Below are 24975 nucleotides of genomic sequence, written 5' to 3' on the forward strand. Positions count from 1 at the left end.
ATGGAGCCTGCTTCTGCCCAGGATGATCAGAAGAAAAAGCAACAGAAAGAAAAGCCAAAGAAACCGGTGCCACCAGCAGCCCCCCGGCCAGCCAGGGCTCTGTTCTGCTTAACCCTTCAGCACCCGCTGCGGAAAGCCTGCATCGGCATTGTGGAATGGAAGTATCCTTTCCACCTAGGCGGGGAGGGGAGACGGGACCTGCGTGGGGGTGTCTAGAAACATGGGAGACGGACACCCGGCAAAGCACAAAGGAGGCATTAGAAAGCGTGTGGAGGGAATGCCTCGACCCAGCGGCGAGCGAGAGGAAAGTGCGTGCCCAAGGCACAGGAGAGAATGGGGCCGTTTGGTGGGTGTGGACAGGTTTAAACTCGGTGAGCGATCGATCTGGTTTTCCTGTTCCTGACGGCTGACGAAGTGCCTGTTTGTACCGTCTATCTCGCCGGTGATGCGAAAGAGCAGGGAAGGCTGAGGAAAGGCTAAATATAGCTGAGGGGCCCGGTTCTGTGATCCTGCTGCACTCAGTGGCATGAAGCCGGAGTCAGGGAGATCAGGATCTGGCCTGTGTTTTCTTGGGACGAGGTCGGAGATGGTAATTGATGTGTTCAGTGGAAGGGGGGCTGTTTGGGTGAGAGAAACCAAGGCAGTTTGGACACTGCGGTTTCTGTTCAGTCTCTTTGGTACCAAGCGAAGATGGGGCCATGGGAAATAATCCCAAGGGTTCCCCTCTCCAGGGCGTTGTGCAGCCAGGCGAGCGGGAGAGACGTTGCTTTCACTTCAGGAGGGAAGTTATATACATGGTGCTGGCGGGAATCCAAGGAAGGCAGAAACCATTTTGGGGAAGGAATGCGAGAGGATCAACCAGTTTGGGGAGAGGGCTAGGAGGAGAGAACCGAAATGCAGGGGCCAGGGGCAGGAAGATGCCGGGTGATTGGAGAAGCCGGGGCAGAGATCGGGGTGTGGTGGGGAGAGGATGCACTTTGATCAGGAGGCAGGAAAGAGAAAAAGCTGGAGGTGGCCCGGAGCGGGGCGTAGGGGAGAAAATGTCAGACCGGGAAAGTAAAGTGTGTGTGGGGGGGGGAAGGGACTGAGAGGGACACTGCGAGCTGCTTGGAATAGCTCAGAGAGGGAGTCAGCCGCTCGCCGGCTGCCCGCAGCTGCTGTCTGACATCACAGATGGATGGCTCCCTTCGCCATTCCCTTCTCTCTCCCTCTTTCTTTCCTTCTCCCTTTTTCTCTCCTTCATTCTCCCCATCTCTTCCTCATTCTCTCTCCCCACCACCATCTCTCTGTCTTTCCCCTCCACCTCTCCCTCTCCATCCATCACTGCCCTAGGCTCCCCGCTCTCTGATCCCGGCTTTGCTAAAAGCCCAGCTCTAGCTCAAAGAGGAATGAGTTCAGGCCCTGTGTGATACAGAGGGTCAGACCAGATGGCCACAATGGGCCCTTCTGGCCTCAGATCGGGACCCTGCAGCAGGGATGACGGAATGGCAGCCCAGAGGGGCTGGGAGCTAACCCTGGGGGGCTGAAGAGGAGCCCATGGAGAGCGGAAGAACCTTTTGTGTGTTTGGATTCTTGTTACCTTGGAAGGGGTGAAGTTTTAGTCAGAGACTTGGCTGGAGGGCTGGGCCCCATCACCACCTCCAGCCTGGGTGGGGAAGGCTGAGGGTTGGGGACCACCTCGGAGGAAACTGAGGCAGGGAGTGCCTGTAGTGCCAGGCGTGGCCTGCAGAGAGTGCTACAGGCAGCCACACCGGTGACAAGTGTTTAGGAGGATGCCGCTGCTTCCAGCTCATAGCCCGAGGCCCAGAATTGGGAAGGTATTTAGGCACTGCTGTGCTCAGAACCCTACATATCATTTTCAAAAGGGACTTAGGAGCCAAAATCTCATTGGCAGTCAACGGCATTCCGGCTCCAACTGTGTCAATTACTAAATATGTAACAAGCTGGACCTTACTTCATTAGCTCAAATGACAGAGGCTGTTGCTTTTAGGATCCCAAAGGGCCCAGATTCAACCCAGGCGTACTAGGCTGCATTCTGGCCATCAGGCATGTCGTCTGGGTCCTTTCTTGACTTGAGGGCGCTATCTCACTCTGGGAGAAATCAATGAAACAATGGGGGGGGGGGGGGTCGTCCTGTGGGTACATGCTGGCAGTTTGGCCATCAGAGTCCCTGTACTGTGGGCTGCAGGTATGGAACATGAAGCATGTTGGGTCTAGTCACGGCTTGGCTGGGAGATCATCCCGGGTGCAGCAGGAAGAGGTGTTAGTGACTCAAGAGGTGGCGTCAAGTATCAGGGGGTAGCCGTGTTAGTCTGTATCTACAAAAACAACAAGGAGTCTGGTGGCACCTTAAAGACTAACAGATTTATTTGGGCATAAGCTTTCGTGGGTAAAAACCTCACTTCTTCGAGGTGGCGCTTCTCTCATGGACTCAGTCCTGAAGCCTGGCACCCGGCCAGGTGCCCCGTGCTGCTGGATCAGACCTAAAGTGTGGGGCGTGGCCATTGAAGGCTCGGTGGTACCTTTTGGAAGAAATGGCGTGTGGGGCCTTTGTCTTGGGTACGCTCCAGTTTTGCACTCTCTGCCTCCCTAAAATCCTTCCTGCATAATAGCTGTTAGTGACTCCTCCTCCCTCCCTCCCTGCCAGGCAGTGTTCTACCCCAGAAGTGGCAGCATTTCAGTGGGGAGTGAGCAATCCCAGTCCTACTCTATGCAAAGGGCTCTGGGACCTGGTGGGTTTTTTGTATCCTTTTAATAATACCGCTCTAGGCTGCTTTTGCCCAAGGCTCTCTCACTGCCTTACAAACATTTAATGAATTAATTCTCACAACTGCTCCCCGCAGCTGTAACACAAGTAGTGCCCTCAAGCTACACATGGGACAAGAGACACAGAAAGCAGAAGTGACTAGCTCAGGGTCAGCCTGCAAATCAGTGGCACATCTGGGACTAGAACCTACGACTCCTAGGTCACTGCCGTAACCACTGAACCCCTTGTAGCCATGAGAGCGAATGGACCTGCTACTGAACACAGATTGGAAGGAGGAAAGAGACAGGTGTGCCAACAGGAAGGTCAAAGAAGCAGTCACTGCAAACAGGGTAGGGGACAGCATGAGTGTGAGAGAGAGATTCCTCTGCATCAGGTTACACTGGTACCCACAATGCAGCAGATTCTATCTATACCCACAATGCTCTGGGCACTATTTATACCCACAGTGCCCCTGGTTTGCTGCTTTGGGGTTGCAATGAGAGGAAGTGGCCTAGTTCTGGCCACTCAAGGTAGCATTTGCTCAAAGGTCAGACCGGTTGCTTGGTAGGGGGTTAATTGTAAGCGTGCTTTGTGAGCATGCTGGGGGTGTACGGAGTGGGGTTTGGGAGTGTTGGGGCGCTGGGGGGACATGTGCCCCATTACTGGTATACATGGCACCTGGACTCCACCCTCGCTTCACAATGCTCAGAAGGCAGGTTGCTTATCCGGTGCCCAGTGGAGCTTGCTCCCTGTCATGCCCCAGAGAACCTGGCTATAAAAGCCAGCAAATTTCCAGGCCTGGTGTGATTTAGGCTGCAGCTAGAGACAGGTTTATGATGCATGCTGCTGCTGCTGCCGCCAGGGCTGAGCTGATGCTCTCAAAGGGCTTCACCGGAGTCATAAATGGAGAGAAGCCAGGAGGGAACCCTGCCCCCACAGGATCCCAAACGGCTGTATTGGTTTAACTTGGCTGCATTTCCTGCCAGCAAAAGGGGCCAGGCTGGCACCCCTCGGCACTTCAGCCACAGACGAGTTAAGACCCGAGCATGCAGCAGGTTAGGACCAGAATTAGGGACAGAGCTCCTGGCTCCCAGGCCCCTGCTCCAACCACTAGGTAATACTTCTCTAGGGAGTATCTGGGAGGGAACTACATAGAGTAAATCCCCAAATGGCAGAGGCACAGAGAACAGTCCCAGGCTCCTTCCATCCTTGCGGGACAAAAGGCAGCGCATGCAGTGGGCGAAGCAGGGGACTAGGAGTTCCTGGGTTCAGTTTCCATTTCTGCCGCTGACTTTGGGTGTGACTCCAGGCGGGTCGCTCGATCCCTGTGTCCCTCCTTTAACTCCTCTGGAGAAGGGGAGAAAAACCCAAGGGAAGGGGGGGTTTCGTTCTCTGTAACAACTCATGAGCGCTTTCCCTCTGCAGATCTCCACGCAGGGCAGCACCGTTATTTCCAGGGAGCAAATGAGGGAAACGAGATGGTGGGGAAGGGACTTGAGTTTTTCAAGGCCCGAGAGCCTGGGATGGAAGGGCTACGGGAGGCTGATGATGGTGATTGACAGTGAAGTGTGGGGTGAAATATACAGACTGCCAGCATGTCCACCTCGGGCACGCGACTAAAATTAAGGCAGCAGAGGATCATCTTTAGCAGCCATTGGCCTCCTTGTCAGCTGATTACGGCAGGTCTAGGCAGCAGGCGGATGCTGAACGGCCAGGAGATTTTATCCACGGGGCGAAGGGGTTGGTTCGTCGTCGAAAGACGTCGTCGCGGATATACATGGCTTCCTTTACCAAAGATATCTAAAGTGTTCATTTGGCCTGTGTAACAGGGCAGCTTGCCCCATTAAGGGCTGCAGGCCTGTGGCCAGCTGGCCCTGTTCACTAATAAGACCTAGCTGAGGAGAGACAGGTGCTTAGTTCACTCTAAGGAGGGGCAGGGAGGTGGGGTCTGCAGAGAGATGTTGTAGCAAAGGACAGTTGCTTGCAGGAGCCGCTGGAGAGAGGCCCTAGGCGCTGTGGCTGGGTAGAAAGCCCCAGCTGGGGCAGTTTTGTTTTCCTGGGGTGAGTTTGTGGTTGTTGGGATAATAAATGGAGCCCAGAGGGAAGGGACTAAGGATGGGGGTGTCAGACCTTGTCCTCAGCGTTGCTTATGCTTTACGCAGTTACCCCCGGGTGCAGGAGCGCGTGTGAAATTGCTGCAGGACAGGCCAGCACGCGGTAATTGAAAGCTGACTCCTATCAATCCCTCCCCCTCCCCACAGCCCTCATCAGGCAGGTGCCCTGGCAGGCAGAGACTCGGGTTGGGCCCAGGTGTATTCCAGGGAGGGGAGGAATGCCTTGTTGGGGAGCCCGGCCCCGGGGAGCCCCACTCTGAGGATCAGGCACCAGCTAATGTCCCCTGCAGTGTGAGTGTCCCAGGAGCAGCGCGGCCTCCCGGCCGTCGGGGCCCAGCCTGTCATCACTGTGGATGGTCTCCAGCCACGCAGTGACCTCAAGTGTGATGTGATCTTTAGCCCAATGGCTGGGCCTCTCCGGCTGTCACTGTCTGTAGCAGCTGACGTGTCTTAGGCCTTTGCCTCATCCCCTAGCCAGGCCACGCTGCTTCTCCTGGATTGAATCTTCGCCGCCTTGTTCTCAGCTTGGCCCCATGAAAGCAAACCCAGCACGCTCCGTGGGTGGGATGACAGAGGGACACGAGCTGTGTGTCCTGTGACACCCTTTCCCCCAGCCTCCCCCGCTATCTCCGATCCACCTCCACATACACAGCAGGCGCAGGATAGGCAGCCGCTGGGGAGCAAATCCCCAGCACCATCCCCCCAGGCTGTCGAGCAGAGGGGTGACTGGATCTGTTAAATGGCTGGAGAGCATTTGGATTGGTTTGCCTTGCAAAATTGCCCGGCGAGCATCATTTCCCAGCCCTCCCCGCTCCCCGGGGCTCTGGGTCCTGCTGCGGCAGAGGAACAAGTGGAGATGTTTGTGCAAGACCCTGCTTTTGTTTTGCTTTTCCTGTCTCTGTTACTAGGGAGCCGAGAGCAGTCCTGGGCCAAACAGGGGGCAGGTAGGTGCTAGACAAACCCCACACACCCAGCCCTGACCTCCAGCTCCTCTGCTATCCCAGCCGGCAGACCCCCAAACACAGCTCTGCCACTGCCCCTCAATCCTGACCTGCAGCCCCCAGACTTGGCAACGCCTTGGGGCCAAAAAGCAGCAGAGTTTGAATTTGCGCAAACTTGGACAAATGTGCATGAAATACTGTCTGGCGTGGGGGTGGGGACACTTCCAGCCTCTCCCTAAATTCAAATGAATGAACTCTGTGCCCAGCCGTGACGCTTCACACGGGTACCCGGGGTTGGGAGGCACCTTGCTACCACCTGCCCTTTGCTAGTGGGAGCCTCGTCTCTCCCCACCGGGGGTCAGCTCCTCACCTCCACTGGCACCCCAGCCTCTGCAGGTCCTGCTGTCACTGAAGGGTTAGCAATTGGCACACGCCAAGAGGACACTGGGAGGTTGGAGTGTGCTGATCGCTCACTGAGTGGTCCCAGGTTCGCTGCACCCAAAGCAGCTGTACACCACACCCCCCACAGCTCCCCAGTCCCACCTCCGATCGCTGCCCTGCTTTGCACACACTGGGTGTGTCCAGAGGGACACACGCAGCAGTTTATTTGATGCAGATCGTGTAGCACGTACAGGACGCTCCCTGTTATCCGAATAGCAGGTGGGACACGGATTTTATTTGGATAATCTAGCGGGCAGGAGCCACTCAGCAGCCGGGTGACCTCTCTTGCAGCTAGGGCTTGTCTTTCTCCTCCTCCTTTCAGTCCTGGCTGGGGGTCTCTGCGCTGCTCCGCTCGCTCCCTCCCCTGACAGCAGGGCAACAGAGGAGCTCTATTGTCTGAACTGCTGTGTTATCCAGCCTGTCTTGTCGCCCAGCATGGGAGACGTGCTGTGGGGGGCGTGTATTGGAAACCAATGGTTACATACAACGTAAAATCAGAGCGTGCATTCTAGAACCTAGACTCGATACTTTCATGTCGTACAGAGCAATGCTCACCCCAAAATCCTTCCAACCTTTTACAGCCTGTGATCCTTGTTTCATGAGACAAGTCATGCTGGCAGCTTGCCTCCTAAGTAAAGGAGCCCCCAGTGTCTCTTTTGCAGCCCAGGCTATCTCAAAACAGTCCTTTGATCTTTATTCGTAACCCAGACCCCCTGGTGCTAATTGCTCCTCCTGGTAGGTTTCAGAGTAGTTGCCGTGTTAGCCTGTATCAGCAAAAACAATGAGGAGTCCTTGGGGCACCTTAGAGACTAACACATTTATTTGGGCATAAGCTTTCGTGGGCTAGAACCCACTTCATCGGATGCATGGAGTGGAAAATACAGGAGCAGGTATAAATACATGAAAGGATGGGGGTTGCTTTGCCAAGTCTGAGGTCAGTCTAATGAGATAAATCAATTAACAGCAGGATACCAAGGGAGGGAAAATAACTTTTGAAGTGGTGAGAGAGTGGCCCATTACAGACAGTTGACAAGAAGGTGTGAGTAACAGTAGGGAGAAATTAGTATTGGGGAAATTAAGTTTAGGTTTTGTAATGACCCAACCACTCCCAGTCTTTATTCAGGCCTAATCTGATGGTGTCCAGTTTGCAAATTAATTCCAGTTCTGCAGCTTCACGTTGGAGTCTGTTTTTGAAGTTTTTTTGTTGAAGAATTGCCACTTTTAGGTCTGTTATTGAGTGACTAGAGAGATTGAAGTGTTCTACTGGTTTTTGAATGTTATGAATTCCTGATGTCAGAGTTGTGTCCATTTATTCTTTTGCATAGAGACTGTCCAGTTTGGCCAATGTACATGGCAGAGGGGCATTGCTGGCACATGATGGCATAGATCACATTGGTAGATGTGCAGGTGAACGAGCCCCGGATGGTGTGGCTGATGTGGTTAGGTCCCTATGATGGTGTCCCATGAATAGATATGTGGACAGAGTTGGCACCGGGGTTTGCAGCAGGGTTTGGTTCCTGGGTTAGTGTTTTTGTTGTGTGGTGTGTGGTTGCTGGTGAGTATTTGGTTCAGGTTGGGGGGCTGTCTGTAGGCGAGGACTGGTAGATTTTGCAGTCTCTTGTCAATTTTGTAATCTAGATTAGTTGCATACTGAGCCACAAGCTAGACTCCTGCTGTGAAGGGACCGTACACAATACAGACAAGGACCAGACGGGGAGATAAGTGTCTGTAACCCCTTCCCGAAAGGAACCTGTCTGAGATATGTCCCCTCATAGACTCATAGACTTTAAGGTCAGAAGGGACCATTATGGTCATCTAGTCTGACCTCCCGCATGATGCAGGCCACAAAAGCTGACCCACCCACTTTCCCTTAACTCAGCTGTTGAAGTCTCCAGATCGTGATTTAAAGACTTCAAGTCGCAGAGAATCCTCCAGCTTGCGACCCCTGCCCCATGCTGCGGAGGAAGGCGAAAAACCTCCAGGGCCTCTGCCAATCTACCCTGGAGGAAAATTCCTTCCCGACCCCAAATATGGCGATCAGTAGAACCCTGAGCATACAGGCAAGAATCTCCAGCCGAACCCTCATTTTACCAGCGATCGCACGTTATTGCCTAATTGACTAAAATCACGTTATCCCATCAAACCATTCCCTCCATGAACTTATCTAGCCTAATCTTGAAGCCAGGGAGGTCTTTTGCCCCCACCGTTTCCCTCGGAAGGCTGTTCCAAAATTTCACCCCTCTGACGGTTAGAAACCTTCGTCTAATTTCAAGCCTAAACTTCCCCACGGCCAGTTTATATCCATTTGTTCTCGTGTCCACATTAGTACTGAGCTGAAATAATTCCTCTCCCTCCCTGGTATTTATCCCTCTGATATATTTAAAGAGAGCAATCATATCCCCCCTCAGCCTTCTTTTGGTTAGGCTAAACAAACCGAGCTCCTCGAGTCTCCTTTCATAGGAAAGGTTTTCCATTCCTCGGATCATCCTAGTGGCCCTTCTCTGTACCCGTTCCAGTTTGAGTTCATCCTTTTTAAACATAGGAGACCAGAACTGCACACAGTACTCCAAATGAGGTCTCACCAGCGCCTTGTATAACGGAAGCAGCACCTCCTTGTCCCTACTAGAAATACCTCGCCTAATGCATCCCAAGATCGCATTAGCTTTTTTCACAGCCACGTCACATTGCCGACTCATAGTCATCCTGCGATCAACCAGGACTCCGAGGTCCTTCTCCTCCTCCGTCACTTCCAACCTATGCGTCCCCAGCTTATAACTAAAATTCTTGTTAGTCATCCCTAAATGCATCACCTTACACTTCTCACTATTAAATCTCATCCTATTATTATTACTCCAATTTACAAGGTCATCCAAGTCTCCCTGCAGAATATCCCGATCCTTCTCCGAATTGGCAATACCTCCCAACTTTGTGTCATCCGCAAACTTTATCAGCCCAGTCCTACATTCGGTTCCGAGGTCAGTAATAAATAGATTAAATAAAATCGGACCCAAGACCGAACCTTGAGGAACCCCACTGGTGACCTCCCTCCAACCTGACAGTTCACCTTTCAGTACTACCCGCTGCAGTCTACCCTTTAACCAGTTCTTTATCCACCTCTGGATTTTCATATCAATCCCCATTTTTTCCAATTTAACCAATAATTCCTCATGCGGTACAGTATCAAACGCTTTACTAAAATCAAGGTATATTAGATCCACCGCATTTCCTTTATCTAGAAGGTCTGTTACTTTCTCAAAGAAGGAGATCAGGTTGGTTTGGCACGATCTGCCTTTCGTAAACCCATGTTGTAATTTGTCCCAATTGCCATTCACCTCAAGGTCCTTAACTACTTTCTCCTTCAAAATTTTTTCCAAGACCTTGCATACTACAGATGTTAAACTAACAGGCCTGTAGTTACCCGGGTCACTTTTTTTCCCCTTCTTGAAAATAGGAACCACATTAGCTATTTTCCAGTCCAACGGTACCACCCCCGAGTTTACAGATTCATTAAAAATTATCACTAAGGGGCTTGCAATTTCTTGTGCCAGTTCCTTCAATATTCTAGGATGAAGATCATCCGGTCCGCCTGATTTAGTCCCGTTTAGCTGGTCAAGTTTGGCTTCCACCTCTGATGCTGTAATGTCAATCCCCCCTCCTTTATTCCCCTCTGTCCTGCTCCCTCTATTTCTAAGCCCTTCATTAGCCTTATTAAAGACCGATGCAAAATATTCATTTAGATATTGTGCCATGCCTAGATTATCCTTAATCTCCACTCCATCTACATTCTTTAGCGGTCCCACTTCCTCTTTCTTTGTTTTCTTCCTATTTATATGGCTATAAAACCTCTTACTATTGGATTTAATTCCCCTCGCAAGGTCCAACTCTACACGGCTTTTGGCCTTTCTCACTGTATCCCTACATGCTCTGACCTCAATAAGGTAGGTTTCCTTGCTGATCCCTCCCCTCTTCCATTCTTTGTATGCTTTCTGCTTTTTCTTAATCGCCCCTTTGAGACGCCCGCTCATCCAGCTATGTCTAAATCTTCTGCCTACTAACCGTTTTCCCTTTCTCGGGATACAGGCCTCGGACAGCTCGTGCAACTTCAACTTGAAATAATCCCAGGCGTCATCTGCCTTTAGATCCCTAGGTATGTTAGCCCAATGCACTTCCCTAAGTAGTTGCCTTAATTTATTAAAGTTGGCCTTTTTGAAATCGTAAACCTTAGTCACAGTTTTATTTCTGTTAATCCTTCCATTTAGTTTAAACTGAATTAGCTCATGGTCACTCGAGCCAAGGTTGTCCCCTACAACCATTTCCTCAACGAGGTCCTCACTACTCACCAAAACCAAATCTAAAATTGCATCCCCCCTCATCGGTTCTGTTACTGCTTGATGGAGGAATTCATCTGCTAGCACGTCTAGGAACATCTGAGCCCTATTATTGTTACTAGCATTTGTTCCCCAATCTATATCTGGGAAGTTAAAGTCCCCCATGATTACACAGTTCTTATTAGTTTTTACTTCCCTAAAAACATTAAATAGTTCTGTGTCCGCATCCAGGCTAGATCCTGGCGGTCTATAGCACACCCCAAGCACTATCTCAGGGGAGGCTCTAGTAGTTCTTTTACCCAGTGTAATTATTGCCCAGACAGACTCCGTCTTATCCATTCCATCACTTATTATTTCTTTACATTTTACCTCATTATTGACATACAATGCCACTCCTCCTGATTACCTGCCACAGCTCCCGAGGCTTTAAGAACATAATTTTAAGTATAGAGACATAATTCCTTAAATATTATCCATGCATACATTTCAAAATTATTGTGATGACCAGCGGGCTACTGGCTGTTGCTGGAGACTGTCTTCTGGAGTACTAACGTGCATAGAACTGACCCAGGAGAGCCCTGTAAAACCCCCTGCACCTGCTGTGCCAGTTGGCATCAAGAGGTCACTGGGTCACAGCAGCCCCACAGCACTTACTAATGTGCTCCCACATTTCCCCACATCAGCTCTGTGCCTCCCCATCAGTCTTGTGCTCCTCTAGCTGCCCAATCTTCCCCAGCTCCCCCTCACTGCTGAGCCCCTCCCCCAGCCCCACATTTGCCCCTCTGCTCCTTATGCAGAGGTTCTTCATCCCCCCTCCTCAAGCTTCCCCTGCCCCAAGCGCCGCCCCCGCAGCTCCCATTGGCCGGGAACCACAGCCAATGGGAGCTGCGGGGGCGTTGCCTGCAGACAGGGCAGCATGCAGAGCCACTTGGTTGTGCCTCCGCATAGGAGTCGGAGGGGGGCATGCCACAGCTTCTGGGAGCTGCTTAAGGTAAGTGCCGCCTGGAGCCTGCACCCCTGACCCACTCCCCGTCCCCAACCCCCTGCTCCAGCCCTGATCCTCCTCCTGCCCTCAAAACCCCTCAGTGCCAGCACGGAGCAGCCTCCTAAACCCCAAACCCCTCATTCCCAGCACCACCCCAGAGCCCTCACCCCCCCCTGCCCCCCAACCCCCTGCCCCAGCCCAGAGCCCCCTCCCACACCCTGAACCTCTCATTTCTGGCCCCATCCTGGAACTTGCACCCCCAGCTGGAGCCCTCACCCCCTCCCACACCCCAGCCCCCTGCCCCAGCCTGGTGAAAATGAGCGAGTGAGTGAGGGTGGGGAGAGCAAGCAACAGAGGGAGGGGGGATGGAGTGAGCAGGGGCGGGGCCTTGGAGGGGGTGGGGCAGGAGGTGGGGCAAGGTTGTTCGGTTTTGTGCGAGTAGAAAGTTGGCAACCCTAGGGTGGGAGGGAGATGGGGAGAAGCGGAGGCAGGAACCCATCCCCGTTCACAGGAGAGGATAGGGGGAGCCTTCCCCAAGGGGTGGGGCAGTAGGGAAGGCAGCCAATCGGAGGCTGATTTCCCTTTAGACTGATGGGCTGTGCCCCAGATCTGTAAGAGGCTCTGAAACTGTGGGAGTGTTGGCAGGTCTGATGACAACCGCACCCCGTGTTATTGCAGCCCTGGGTGTCCCCCCCAGCTCTGCCAGTGCCCCCAGCCCCCCTGGCTAGTCCATCCCTGGGCCTCTCCTGTGTAAATATGGCCGGTGCCATGGCATTGTACCAGCTGACGAGGTGGTTACCATTAATTGGTGCATATGCAGGGACTGCGCCTCAGCTCTGTGCTTCTCCTTAATGCCCACCCACAGACCCTTCGAGATCATTATCCTGATGACCATCTTTGCCAACTGCGTGGCGTTGGCCGTCTACCTGCCCATGCCGAACGATGATACCAACGCTTCCAACTCCAGCCTGGTAAGAGACAGCCTCGTCCTCGTGTTGTACAAACCCGCCCGGCGCCGCCTCACTCACGGCAAAGCCCCCGAGGCAAACCTTTTTCTTTCACTTGTGTTCCAAACTAACCTTTTAAAAATAGCCGGGGCATCAAGTCGAGGCAGCATGAAGGGGCTGAGCTCCTCGCCCACGAATGTTAGCGCCTGCCTGGCGTTGAAATTTCACCCTCCAAGCCACCAGCACGTGAGCTGCATGATCTCCAGTTATGTAGTCGTGAAATTTGCACCTGAGCCTCTGAGTCCATAAGCAGGAAGGGAAGCTGGGACCCACAACACCAAGATACAGGTCTCTGCTCCCTGTTGCGTTGGGATGGGAGTGGCTGGCCCCACAAGTAAGAAGCTGTTTAGGGGGCTGAAATAATTAGGGGGCTGGGGCACATGACTTATGAGGAGAGGCTGAGGGAACTGGGCTTATTTAGTCTGCAGAAGAGAAGAGTGAGGGGGGATTTGATAGCAGCCTTCAACTACCTGAAGGGGGGTTCCAAAGAGGATGGAGCTCGGTTGTTCTTGATGGTGGCAGATGACAAAACAAGGTACAATGGTCTCACGTTGCAGTGGGGGAGGTCTAGGTTGGATATTAGGAAACACTGTTTCACAAGGAGGGTGGTGAAGCACTGGAATGGGTTACCTAGGGAGGTGGTGGAATCTCCATCCTTGGAGATATTTAAGGCCAGGCTTGACAAAGCCCTGGCTGGGATGATTTAGTTGGGGTTGGTCCTGCTTTGAGCAGTGGGTTGGACTAGATGACCGCCTGAGGTCTCTCCCAACCCAAATCTTCTATGATTCTGTTAATAAAACATCTCTGTTGACTGTTAACAGCACTAAACCACTCCGTTATCCCCTTTGACCCGAGCAGCTACTGAAATTCTGGGGCCCTGCGGGTTGTCCAGTTGAGAGCATAAATTGATGATGGAATCTGAGATTATCTTCAATCTATGCAGTCTTGTGTGTTTGTCCCTTCCTTGTAAAGTCCTGCGTCCCTGAACACAGGAGGCACCAAAGTGGCCTCACTCATAGCACCCATTCAGCCAGCGCCCCACAAGCCCTCTCTAGGCTTTTTCCAGGGGGTTGGGGTGCAGGGGGTGGTGAGGGCTCTGGGGTGGAGCTGGGAATGAGGGGTTTGGGGTTTGCCGGCTCTTTGCTCAGCATCCCTCTCTTTCTTGTCTCTCATTCTGCTCCTCTCTGTCTCTTCCCCCCCCCCCCGACAAACAGCCCCCAGTACAACCCTCTGCCCCCGTGGTGCTAATTTATGGGGGGGGGGGCTATCCCTTAGGTGGGGGCTTGTGAGTAATTCATTTTAAATGAAGGCTGGTGGTGAAGCTTGTAACCAGTCTGTGTGGGCCAGAGGCTCATGTCAAGTTCCTGGTCACGACTCCTATTCTAGCAACCATCTTGTAAGGCTTTCATTTGAACCATTTCCCATATTCGCTTTAGCTCTAGAGCCTTTTCTAGGGGAAAACCCTGCTTGACGGTCTTTTAGATCAGTGGTTCCGCAACTTTTTCCATCCTGCCCCCCCTTACCCATAGTGGAACCTGTCCACATCCCGCCCCTGAGAACTGGAGCTGAGGCCGGGGCCGGAGCTGGGGCTGCAGCCGGGAGCAGAGCCATGGCTGGGGCCCGACCTTCAGCTGGGGCTGGGATTGGAGCCAAAGTGGAGCTGGGGGCAGAGCGGGGCGGGGTGGCATTCCCCCCCCCTGCGCTCTGTGCTGTGCCCCCCCCAAATGTTCCTCTGTGCCCCCCTCAGTTTGGCCACTTAAGAACTGCATAGTTGTCCCTCTGTTTCACACCGTGAGCGCTTAGAATTTCATAGTGACGGTGGGCTCCTAATTCAGATCATCTTGCTCCAGAAAGCCCAGGCCCCTACTTTCAGAGCAAAACGAAAATCTCCATTAGCTGTAAGCAGAGTAGGGGCTTGGGCACACAGTTGAGCAGTTGTGATTGCATCCAGTAGAGGGCAGTGGTCTCACACACACACACACACTTGCTGCACCTGCTGTGTGGATACAAAAGAGCGAAATCCCCGGAGATCTCAATCCAGCTGCTAGAGTCCCATGAACCTTGAAACAAGAAAAGGAATCCACACGCTCCTCTGCCTGCTCAGACCTCCCCGGAGATGATAGAGTGTCAGAGCCAGGGGCATGTGCAGGGGCTGCTATTGTTGCTTTTAAAGTGAATAAATAACTGGTAGCTGACAGTCCTGCAGCCTACCTCGGGGATCTGAGCGGGCAGCTAAGTTATGGCTGGGGGTCCCGTGTAGGTCCCAGAGTTAAGGCCCCGCTGACAGGGTTACAGAGGCCAGCCCTGACGGAGAAAAAGCGGCAAGGTTTATGACTGGGAGCTAAGGAGTCCATAAAGGGAAAGGCTCCTTATCGGAAGTGGCACCTCCACTCGCTCAGCTCCCAGGGAGAGTTATTGCTGCTTTGCAGCCTGTCTCAGGAGCCCTGGGATTCATCAAGCAAGGCCCCGTCACTTGTTTATGGGAGGAGAGGAGCAGTGGATGAGGGGGCCGGAGCTCTGGGGAAAGCTGAGTGTACAAGCCAGGAACTGGTCCTCAGCTCTTTCCTATGTGTTCCCCTGTACGCATTCCTCGCCGAGATCCCCCGTGATCTGCGTAGGGAGCCGTTCGAACAGGCAGCCTTCCAGCCGGGGTCTCCTAGCATCGAGAGGCTGTCTGGGTTGGAAATACTCCCCCTGGGTTCCTGCCTCCTGGGCACCGTTGGAAAAACGTCCGCCACGTGCTCTGGACCTAATGCCTGGTGCGTCCGTTCCTGCACTGGGAGCAGGGGGATTGAAACCCGCTGTGTTCTCAGGCGCCACCCCAGCCCGCAGTGGAACTTAGAGCAATCTCAGGGCTCTGTGGACTTGCATTCTGCTCCTAGTGCCTCCCTATGGGCCCAGGGAAGCAGAGAATAGCTGTAGTGCAGTGCTTTTGGGTCACTCCCCAACATGCTCCACATCCCCCCCATGCCGGGCCCTGGGGAGCTGGGAGCAGAGCCTGTATAGTGAGCCAGCTCTGCCCTGGCTGGCGAGGGAGTCCCCGTTCCCATCGCCCACGGCCCCTTGGCAATGCCAGACCAGGAGCTGCAGTCCGTGCCCCGGAGAGCTGACAGTTTAAGCTGTTAGGTTTGTTCGCAGGCATCCTGGCAAAAGAGAGTGTTGCGGAGGGACATGAAGGAGAAGAGGGAGCTTTGCGGGTGTTTACAGGGAGCTCCACCCCAGCGGGAGAGGAAAGCAGAAAGGGGCTTGTTAGAAAACGTAACAGGAGGGCGATGGAGGCTGCCGTCATGTAGGGTGACCAGATGTCCCGATTTTATAGGGACAGTCCCAATTTTGGGGGGTCTTTTCTTATATATGTAAGCGGGGGAATGGTCCCGCTATTGTGGGGAACTTTCCTGGCTTCTGCACTACCCCGGTGAAGTGGGCTAGCGAAAGGATCTGAGTCCTCGCTCCCACTTCCTTTACCCAGAGGCCTCCCTGCCCTTGAGGACTCCCCTTCCACTCTCCTGTCTGGCAGAGTCCTCGTAAACCCCAACAAGGCTGGGCCCAGGATTCCTGGGGGGCTCGACCCCCAACCCTGCTGTGGTCACCCAGGCCAGGGGCTAGGGTGTCCCCACTCCGGGGTACTCTCTCTGCTCTGGGCACCTCCCTGACCCACTGATCATTTCATACAATTTAAAGCAAATACAAGTTGTTTAATTAACAATTAATTTTAAAAAAGAATAAGGAAAAATGGGAAAGGTTAAAGGAAACACATCACCCTGCTCTGTGGCAGGGAACATCACAAACAGTGTCTCTGGAACGTCAGGGCAGGTCACAGTCTGTTCCTTGTAGGTCCCAGGTCTCCTTCTCAGGCCCGGGCTGTGCTGCAGAGACGCTGCGGGTCGGACACTTGCTCTGGCGGTGGCCACACGCTCTCAGGCTCTAGGTGGCAGGACACTTTTTCCCAGCGTCGCCCCCGCCCTGACAGGGTTACGATCCCCCTTCAGGGGAGGGATAGCTCAGTGGTTTGAGCATTGACCTGCTAAACACAGAGTTGTGAGTTCAATCCTTGAGGGGGCCATTTAGGGAACTAGGGCAAAAATCTGTTTGGGGATTGGTCCTGCTTTGAGCAGGGGGTTGGACTAGATGACCTCCTGAGGTCCCTTCCAACCCTCATATTCTATGACCCAGAACCCATTGCAAGTCTGGCCTGCAGAGCCTCTTGGCTGAGGTCTCCCTGCACTGGGCCTGCTGCCCAGGGTCCTGCTCACCGCACCCAGCTCCACGCTGCTGCTGCTCTGCCTTCAGCTCCCTGGGCTGCCTCTCTGGCTCTGGTTGCTACAGCTCTGCCCCCAGGACAGGTCTGCTTCTGTGACTCTGCTCCCAGCTCTGACCTGCTTTCTGGCCCCTCTGGCTTTTGGGCTGCAGCTCTGCTTCCAGCAGCTTAGCCTGGGCCCCTGCTTTCTCCTTAGCTTGGCCCCACTCTGTCTGACTCAGGCCATTCCAGTTCACACGGAGGACGGGACCCCCCCGGCCTCCTGACTCTCTGATTAGCCTGCCCGCCCTGTCAATCAGGCTGATCTGGAGCATTGGCCTCTCCCCATTGTTCCTGGGGACTGTCAGTCTCAGGCTCCTGATTTGCCATCGACCCTTCCCCTTTTAGTGCTGGGAGCTAGCCAACCAAAACACCCCCACTGAGTGTTAGTAAGGGGGCAACAGTCCCCTTACATATAGGCTCCTATTACCCCCCACCCCGTCCCGATTTTTCACATTTGCTGTCTGGTCACCTACCGTCATGGTCCAGTCGGAGGCAGGAGTCGCCGTCTGGAATCTCGGGAGTGGGTGAGAGGGAGGGTGGGGAGAGGCCCTGGGGCCGTTGCCAATGAAGACAGTTAGCTTACCTACGATGCAGTAGAGACGAGGGAGGCAAAGAGAGGGGCAAGATGGCCCAAATGACGAGCTAGGACAGGGGTGGGCAAACTTTTTGGCCCGAGGGCAACATCGGGGTTGCGAAACTTTATGGAGGGCCGGGTAGGGAAGGCTGTGCCTCCCCAAACAGCCTGGCCCCTGCCCCATCCGCCCCGTCCCACTTCCTGCCCCCTGACTGCCGTCCTCAGAACCCCCGACTCATCCAAGCCCCCCTGCTCCTTGTCCACTGACTGCCCCCTTCCAGGACCCCCCGTCCTAACCACCCCCCCGGTACCCCAACCCCTATCCAACCCCCCTGCTCCCTGTCCCCTGACTGCCCCGACTTCTATCCAACTTCCCCCTCCCCCCAGCCCCCTTACCACGCCGCTCAGAGCGGCAGGAGCTTGCAGCCATGCCACCGTGCTGCCCGGCTGGAGCGGCGGGCCAGAGCGCTGGCAGCGCAGCACGCTGAGGCTGCGGGAGAGGGGGGACAGCGGGGGAGGGGCCGGGGGCTAGCCTCCCGGGCCAGGAGCTTGGGGCCGGGCAGGCCGGTCCCGCAGGCCGATGTGGCCTATGGGCTGTAGTTTGCCCACCTCTGGGCTAGGAGGTGATCTCTGCAGCAGCACTCTGCATGGACGTGAGCAGGGCTGGAGGGCATAGCTGGGAAACGCAGTGGCCCATCTTCTCAACCACTCTGTCCGCTGTGGGCCACTGGCCCCCTACAGCTGGGCTGAGGGGCCCTCTCTTTATCTTGATTCTGTAAAGTCCCTGCAGGTCTCCCCTCCAGGGCCTGCCTTAGCTTTGCATGTGAGACCCCTCCCAGCTCTGGGTGCTGAGGCTCCAGGAAAAGATGCCAGGGCCTGGTTCTCCTCTCGCTCCCCATTCACACCGGCGTAATCCGATTGGTGTCACACCTGATTGACAGTGGGCTGAGTAAGGAGCACAGGACCATGCTGTCCACAGACGCTCCTATCCTATCCCAGCTCTGCCACTGCGCTGCTGGATGCCCTTGGGCAACCTGGGGGTTGCAATGCCATTCACTGACGTGGCCTGCCGCCCCCCTGTACTGACAGATGGCGTTGTGACCTGGCACACAGGGCGTCTGTTGCTGTGCCGTGGAACACAGGGGAGTCCACCAAGAACTTGACCCCTGGCAGCACTGGCTCATACACTGTGTGGGTCAGAAAGTGGGGAGACTTCCCGGCCGAGGGAGACCCAGGGTCCCTGCAGGAGGAGGGGGTGGGATGAGCGGGGACCGGAATTTACACCCCTCCCCAATATCTGAACTGCCGTCACTGCTAGAGGGGCATTTTGAGCTGAGGTGCCTGGCACAGACTGGCAGGTTGGTGTGACTCACACACCCAGGGGGCGTGTTGGCCTGGCAGGAGGGATGCTTACATGTGTACTTGACACGTAGGACGAATGGGTATCAGAGGTGTGAGGGTCTATCCTATCTATGCATGTCTGGATCCTGCAGGTCAGCACTCTGGCTGCCAGATTTAACTGGGCCATGGCCCATGTCTGAGCAATTCCCTGCATACATCCTACCCTGGAAACCCCAATGCCTGCAGTGTCTCCTACCTCCCTGCCTTGTCCCCTGTGTGTTGCCAGCGTGAATGCTGTGGCAGAGGGGATAGTAGTCCACTGGCAGTAGGAGGGGTGGCCTACTGGACAGCTATGAGACAAACATGTGCCACATGGCTAGCCAGTGTTGGTCTATAAGACAGTACTTCCTTGCTACATGGAGTGTATGGGCTGTGGTACAGACCCAAAGAGACTTGTAAAAAGCAGAGCCGGGGAGGGGACTCTGCTCTGCTTAAAAAGACTATAGAGACAAGGCGGGTGAGGGAATATCTTTTATTGGACCAACATCTGTTGGCGAGAGAGACAAGCTTTGGCGCTACACAGAGCTCTTCTTCGGGTCTGGGAAAGGTGCTCTGTACTAAATACAAGGTGGAACAGATGGTTTAGCATAAGTAGTTAACACATTCACCCCACCTAGTCTCGCACATATTCTAAGGGACCATTCAAGGTGAAGTGGCCCGTTACCACCTCTGCAGTCATGGGACAAACAAAGGGGGTTAGTGGGTTACAGATTGTTGTAATAAGCCATAAATCCAGTGTCATAGAATCAAAGACTTTAAGGTCAGAAGGGACCATTATGATCATCTAGTCTGACCTCCTGCACAACGCAGGCCACAGAATCTCACCCACCCACTCCTGTATCAAACCTGTGTCTGAGCCACTGAAGTCCTCAAATCATGGTTTAAAGACTTCAAGATGCAGACAATCTTCCAGCAAGTGACCCATGCCCCACGCTGCAGAGGAAGGCAAAAAAACCCCAGGGCCTCTTATTAAGATGGTGATTTTTGGTGTCTAGCAACGTTATGAATTTAAGCTCCCAGGCCTGGTCTACACTGGGGGGGGGGTGTCGATGTAAGATATGCAACTTCAGCTACAGGAATACCGTAGCTGAAGTCGACATATCTTATTCCAACTTACCCCCCGTCCTCACGGCGCGGGATCGACGGCCGTGGCTCCCCCGTCGACTCCACTACCGCCGCTCACTCCGGTGGAGTTCCGGAATCGACGGGGAGCGCGTTTGGGGATTGATATATCACGTCTTAACAAGACTTAACGTACCCCCAGGCTCGTCTTTTGAAAGCGTCGTGCAGGTTTCCTTTGAGGTCAACAACTGAGAGGCCAGATACGGAGTGGTCGTTTGGTGAAAAGTGTTCGCCCGCAGGTGATTGGGTGTTTTTGTTTTTTATCATTTTACTGTGCAAGTTCATTCGAGAGTGTAGTGATTGTTTGGTTTCACCCACATAGTTGTTGTTGGGCACTTAGTGCACTGGGTGAGGTACACCACTTGTTGTGATAGGCATGTGTAGGACCCATGGATCTTGAAAGGTGTGTTGTGTGGGGTGTTGGTCATCGCAGCAGTGGACCTATGTCTGCAGGTTTTACATCTGTTGTTCTGGCAGTTCTGGTGCCACTTTGAGTCGGTGTGTCCTGGTCTGTGGGGAGCTTGCTTCTGATGATGAGTTTGGAGAGGATGGGGGGTTGTTTGAAGGCCAGAAGAGAGAGTTCAGGAAAGCTCTTTCAGGATGTGGTCCCAATCGAGTATAGGTTGTAACTGTTCGATGATGTCCAATGATATGGGTTCCAGTGTGGGGTCGTTCCTTGATGTGATCTGTTTCTCTGGTGGAGTGCCCTTGTTTGGTGAAGGCAGTTTTAAGTTTGTAGCCCAGACTTCATAGATTTCCACCACACCTTAATCCATTCTATAAGACCATGTTTTCAGTATATATACTTTGGTCCTGCTTTGAGCAGGGGGTTGGACTAGATGACCTCCTGAGGTCCCTTCCAACCCTGATACTCGATGATTCTATGATTCTAACTCCTTACATAATATCAGTACATACATCTCACAATGATATCAATAACCAATGTGACACCGGCTTTCAGTGGAGACCTCTCATGACATTCTTGGGTGAATGAGAAGGTGCATACTGGCCTCAGGGTACACCTGTACCCCTCTGTACCTCCTTGTTGGTTGGCATTAACAGGTTCTCGGGTCACAATATGGAATGGGGCTTCTAGCTATAAAGTGATACCTGGCATGTTCGCTGTCTGTGTGGGGGTGAAAAGGGAGCTACGTGGGCTTTGGTCTGATTTCTTGCACAGCACCTAGAGGCGGGAGATTTCAATCCTGGGTCCCATCCTCTATTAGGGTGAATTCGCTCTTTCAGTTCTGGCATTTTCTAATCTACCAGTCAAATGAATACATAGCAAAATATGTGTGGGCCAAACCTGGCATGCACCCCTATTGATGGCAGCAGGAGATGGGCATCTGTCTTAGAGTCTGGCCCCGAAGAGCATTCAGGGTGTAATTCCAGGTGGGGTCAGGATTTCAGCGGCCCCCAGAGCAAACTGAAAGTGGGGAATCTCCCTGCCCTGTTATTGTGGGGTGTGAATGTAAAAACATCAATATAAATACCCCCCCCCCCATATCTGGCTGGTTCTAAAGTATTTAAATCCTGACCTGGAAGAGGCCCCAGCAACAGGCAGTGATTAGCGTCAGCTGGGGTGATGGACAGGCAGCCGGCACTGCTGTGCCCGGTGCAAAACGCAGCAACTATTCTGGGCCCTGATGGCCGCAGGCAGCTGCGCTGAGTCAGCTGAAGCGCCAGACAGCAAAGCCTCTGGACGAAGGCAGGAGAGGAGGGGGGCAGCATCCTCTCTGCCCAAATGGAGTTTAGAGTTCTCTCCCCTTCCCCTGGTTTGCCAAACCTCAGTTTCCTGCCACGAGTGGCAAGAGGGGCTCACAACACAAAGGGAGCTGGAATTAGGGTGACCAGACAGCAAGTGTGAAAAATCAGGACGGGGGTGGGGGGTAATAGCCACAAATATTGGGACTGTCCCTATAAAATCAGGACACCTGGTCACCCTAGCTCAAACCCATCAAGCACAGCCATGGGCAAAACCAGGGCTCAGTTTGGGTTTCGATGGGAGCGAGGGGCCCCACTGATGGGAAACTGGCTGAAGTGGGGGAAAGGGGCTCTGCTGGGGGGCCTGGCCAGAGTGGAGGTGAGGGGCCCAGATGGGAGAATTGGCCTCAGTGGGGCTGGGGGCAGCTGGGGGGACTGGCCGCAGTGGGGGTGAGGGACCCAGCTGGGGGGACTGGCCAGAGTGGGGGTGTGGGGCTCAGATGTCATATTCAACTGTACTTAATAAAGAGGGACAAGATCACGGTGGAATGGATCAGAGGGGGCCGGGCTCAGGAGGAAGACAGAGGCTACTTCTGGGGGGATTCTGCACCGAAATTTTAAAAATTCTGTGCCAAAATTTTAAAAATTCTGCATATTTTATTTGTCAAAATGACACAATATAATCACTTTAGTTTAAATTATTTTGGTAATTTATTTCAAAATACCTGTCAACAAGTATGTCAACAAAATACAGACAACAGCAAAAAAGATTCTCCCAGGAGTAGAGAATTAAAGAAACCCCTATGATGACCCAGTTCCAGTTGAGGGGTGCTGGAAGGAGTTGTGTGGGGCCCCCCAGAGCCCAGACACCTGCACTCCCATCAGGGCCGGCTCTAGGATTTTTGCCGCCCAAGGCAAAAACAATTTTGGCCACCCCCACCCCGTTTTTTAATTACCCCACCCCCGGCCCCGCCTCAACCCCGCCCCTTCCCTGCCTCCTCCCCCCAGGCTCTCAAGCCTAGGAGGGAGGGGGAGAAGCGGCGCCCGCGCCGCGGCCACTCGGACTCTCCCCCTCCCTCCCAGGTTTGAGAGCCTGGAAGGGAGGGGGAGAAGCGGCACACGAGCGGCAGCAGCAGCGGAGGTGAGCTAGGGTGGCTGGGGCACATTTTTAGGGGCGGCATTCTGGCGCCGGCCATGCCGCCCCTAAAAATGTGCCTCCCCAAGCACCAGCTTGTTTTGCTGGTGCCTAGAGCCGGCCCTGACTCCCATCCCCCCAGAGCTGAGCCACACTGCACCCCCTGGCCCAGACACCAGCACCGCCTCCCCGCAGAGCCCAGCCGCAGGGCACTCCCTGCCCAGAGACCAACACCCCCTCCCCCCAGAGCCCAGTCGCGGGGCAGCCCCCGGCACAGACACCAGCACCCCCAGAGCCTTTACTCCCCCCAGCTTCTTTACTGTCCCACCGGGGGACATGGTGTGGTGCAGCCCTGTCCTTCCTCAGCCAGAGCTGGCTGCGTCTCCAAGGCCCTCTCCGTCCCTGGGAGAATGAGCATCAAAGTGCTCCACTCTGCAGAGTCCAGCGGCCCCTAGTGGCAGTTAGAAATTCTGCAGTGGCAACAGGGAATTCTGCAAAATTTTGCATTGTGTGGCGGCGCAGAATTCCCCCAAGGAGTAAGAGGCTGTGCGTGAGCAGGAGCAGCAGGTGTGGAGGTGACCTGGGAGTTGGCTGTGGAAGGAATGCTAGCTGGGTACAGAGTTATTGGGAGGCTATGGATGCAAATCACATGCAGACCAGCAAGCCACTTAGTGAGAGAGTGGGGGGCTTCTCTCAAAGAGTATTAAACTGGTTTGCTCCGTTTTCCCTCTTAACAACAGGGGATATGTGAATTAGAGATTCTCACCCAATAGCAGTATTGCCAACCTCAAGAGATCAAGAATCATAGAAGATCAGGGTTGGAGGAGACCTCAGGAGGTCATCTAGTCCAACCCCCTGCTCAAAGCAGGACCATGACTCACATCCTCTAAAATCATGTGATTGGCCCCACAATCAGTGAGATTTTTTTTAAAAAATCATCAAACTCTGTTTTTCAATCTGTCTTTTGCCTTTCAAACTCTCCTCTGCTTGTGTGTGTGTGTGTGTGTGTGAGAGAGAGAGAGAGAGAGATAATGTCCGGTTGACAAGTCAACCTTTAATAAACACGTGCCTCTCTCTGGCTGCTTGAATGGAAGCTGCAAGTAGACAGACATACTTCAGGAGAATTCAAAAGGAGAAGATGCAGAAGATGTATTTGGGCTAGTCCTCAGTACCAAGAGATTCATTTCAATATAATAATCGTGCTTCTGGTAATGGTATCTCCTTATGAGGATGGAGCCCCTCAAAAGTATCCATTCCAAAAGGGAGAGCTACCGTAGAGGGAAGGCATCCTCGCTGGTTGGAAAAAGGGGAGGATGTATGGGAAGTTCTTGTACACAGGTATAACCCTAAGTACTCAGTGGAGAGCTCTGTCGTGTGACAAAGTTACAATATGATAGAAAAACCTAATTCACACACATTTAGAAATAGACTGAATAAGGCCTATAACATGGAGCCGGCAAATGAGCAATGAACAGCTGAGAAACACAAAGCATTCTCTCTGTGCAGCACGTTTTCCAACGATTTTTGAATAATGAGGTGAGCTGTAAAGATCTTGACACGTAAGAAGATCTTTACAACAGCAAGCCCCTTTCAGAGCTTTCCTTAGCTCAGTGCAGTAGTTACAGTCATAATCCCTGAATATGATTTTTTTTAAAAAATAATCAATTCAGTCACATTCAAAGCATTTCGACAATAATTTAAACCGTCTTCTGTTGTTGTATAATTTTGATAACTACATACATATGTACATGATCCAGTAATTACAATGAATAATTTGGTTTTTAATTAATAATTGTCCAAATAACGAAAAATAAATCATTTTTTATTTTAAATAGTCTCTTTCGCAGCCTCCCCATCCCCCCATCAGTTCAGGCCCCCCATCAGTCCCCAACTCCTCAATCCAGCCCCCAGAGCCTCACCTCTGCTCCTCCTAGGTTTCCTCACCCCCCTTTCCCAGGCCTGGGGGTTGTAGTGGGGTCCCCTCTCATCTCCCCTTTCCCAGGCTGGGGGGTTAGGGATGGCTCCCTCTGTCCCTTTCCAGGCCAGGTGCTGGAGGGGAAAAGAGCAGAGGTCCTGCCCTGTCCATGTTTTTCACAGGATGGGAGGAGGGAACGGAGCCAGTGCTGGCTCAGCCAGCTTCCAGCAGGACCAAACTTCGCAAGGGGGCTGTAGCTTCT

The 24975-nt window shown here is 53.4% G+C and overlaps 1 pseudogene; it reads left to right on the forward strand.

Annotated features, from left to right (window-relative positions):
• LOC135877198 (voltage-dependent L-type calcium channel subunit alpha-1S-like) overlaps positions 1 to 24975 on the forward strand; it is a 98405-nt pseudogene continuing 73430 nt past the window's right edge.

Source organism: Emys orbicularis, chromosome 4 (assembly GCF_028017835.1).
Source record: "Emys orbicularis isolate rEmyOrb1 chromosome 4, rEmyOrb1.hap1, whole genome shotgun sequence".
NCBI classification, from domain to species: Eukaryota; Metazoa; Chordata; order Testudines; family Emydidae; genus Emys; species Emys orbicularis.